Consider the following 2,705-nt stretch of genomic DNA (forward strand, 5'->3'; position numbering starts at 1 on the left):
ATCTGAGAAAGTAGCAGAACAGAGGGCTAAAGAGAGGGACTCTCCATATTAAATGATCTTCTGACTTTTTTCTGCCATCTGCCTGGTGTAAGTGCAAGAACAGGAATGGGAAAAAGGTTGATGTACTCACTGAAAGCAAGTTCTTCATATCCTGACCTTGAGGACGGAGTTGTTTAAATTTTATTGCTAAAGACAATGACAAGTGCATTTAGATGTTGTCTTTTGCGCTCACAGCTCTGATTATAAACTGCCAGCAGATATGGGGAAGCAGTGTCTGTTTTAAGGGAACAGGAATTGAAAGCCTCTCTAGTACAGATGATATCAATATTGCACCTAGGTCTGGAAATAATTGAAGAAAAAGCCAAGTTCCAGAAACCCCAGGAATTTTACACAGAGAAAATCATGGTGTGTCTTTCTCCTTCTGCAAACAGTGTTTTAACATTGAATAAATATATTGGCAGTTCTATAAACATTCCTGATCTGCACTAGGCATATAGACCTATAGACACGTCAGGTGACTCATACTAGCATCATTTCCCTTTTACTTTTGTTGTTTGGATATTTATTTCAGTACATTGTTTTTTACATGTTTTTTTGATGAGAGGTAATGTTTTAACAAAGGTGCGTTGATGATTGACACCAGACTAGAAATGAGATTCTGGTCAGATCTGATGATTCATGTCCAGGTAATTACCCCAGATGCAACTTGGTAAAGCAAGCTTTCTCAAACAAATAAAACTTAACATCATTCTTTGTAACAGTCCCAAATCGATAATAGCGTAAGTTCTGCCACAGGTGGTATTAAATGAGCCTCTGGCTCAGTGTACTCCCAACTCTAAGGCTGTACCACTTGCCTACATTTTTAACATGCTCTGTTTCTTCTGTCCAAGTCTAACCACTCTCCGATGAACAGCATGTAGGAGTTACTTCAAGGGAATAATTTTTTCTTCAACATGCAACTAGCACAGAATATACAAAAAAATTAAATAGGCGGTCAACTGAGTGGCATTTTCCAAGTTTTTTATTCCCTTGCCTGAAGAAAACAGGGACATTTCCCCTTTTAATTCCTCCTACTCCAAAGGCCAGGTTTCACCACACAGAGAGGCAGAGAGGTCCCTGGGACTCTGGTTTGATTGCAAAGCTGCGTTACTGATTTTAGGATAAAAACTTGTAACTTTGTCCTGTTTTGACAGCTGTGTCAACATGCTCAGAGCTAGCTCTGACATCTCTGAGCTCCATCACTGGAAATATTCTCCAGGAAGGAAGAGAAACCTGTTGTATTCTAAGGTGAATAGAGAAATTGTTAACCAGGAAAGCTATTTTGGAGACACATTTGCAACTACACCAAGTCAAGCATGCTTTTGAATAAAGATGACAAACCAGGTAGTCTAGGGATCATTACAGACAACTTGGTGGGCCGTAAGTCATGGTAATTCCACTGAAACCAATGAGGAAATATCCAAACCAGTGAATTTTTATGAGACTGTGGGAGGTTTGAAGGCATGAGCCTTGTGTTTACCCAACACCTGTTTGAGGCTATCAAAAAGCCCTTTAATGGCATTATCAAAGTCCTTCTGTCAGAATAACTATGGAACGAAGAGCTTTATCCCAGAAGACAGTGCAGTTATTGGGCATATCTCTACTTTTATAGATATAATCAAGCAGACATAATGACCTATGACTACCCAGTTTTATGATATTTTCTAGTTGTTTATCAAAGACAAAAACAAAACCCAGCAGCCCTAAACCCACAGTTTTCTGTATGCATTAAGATCATGTACCCTGCAAAGACCAAGCCCTCCTATGGGCTTCTTGCCCCCATTGTCAACAAGTCCTGTCTATCTGGGCACAAAACCAAACTGGGAATAGAGTACTAGCTGTTGCAGAATAAACAGAAAATACTTCAGGCTGTCAAATTAAATTTAAAAAATTTCAAATATTTTAACAATACAGAAGAAAGGTAACATTAGATGTAGTCTACCATTTTTTCACTGAGAAATATATTGACATTTTGCCAAGCTCTAGTTTGGAATATGGTCAAAATTCTTTCTAGCTGAAACAGTTAATATATGTCTGAATCACATTATTTTCTCCAGTGTTACTTATATATCGTACTTTCTAATTAATTCATGTTTTTATTCTGAGCTACAAAAGCATAACTTAATCATGGTTCAAGTTAGCTAAGGATTAAAACCAAAGAAATCCTGTTACAAGAGTACCTAAAGTCTGAGGCCAAGTAAGTTCCTTCATGGGACCCCTCTACACTAACATTAAAGTGGTCAGTAAGGGCAGATACTGCTTTGTAGAGAAGTTAAATGATTTGTTTCTGTATAGCTATGGATATGGAGGGTGGGAAATATGCAAGCATGCTGTATGTGTTCTAAGGTGTTTGTCCATCTCTTTGGCCAGATCTGCATTATGGACAGGGTGTGTTTCTGAGACTAAGTCCCACCTGGTGCACTAGCAGCACCCTGCAGGAGACGGCAGCCCTTAGCTTAGGTCTGAAAACCCAGTGTTGCAGGCTCAGGTTAAGAAAGTCAGGACACAAGCCTCAAACAAAACCTGGGCATGGCATCCATGGGACAGCCAAGTACAGCATAGTGGAGTTACCACGTGGGTTTGGACACACGGTGTGTTGCAAATTTGATCTCCTCTGAGACCAATCATAGTGTCAACTGCACTTACGGTCCCACTTTATTTCCCAG

This window comes from Athene cunicularia (assembly GCF_003259725.1).
Source record: "Athene cunicularia isolate RWA chromosome 1 unlocalized genomic scaffold, athCun1 chr1_part2, whole genome shotgun sequence".
NCBI classification, from domain to species: Eukaryota; Metazoa; Chordata; class Aves; order Strigiformes; family Strigidae; genus Athene; species Athene cunicularia.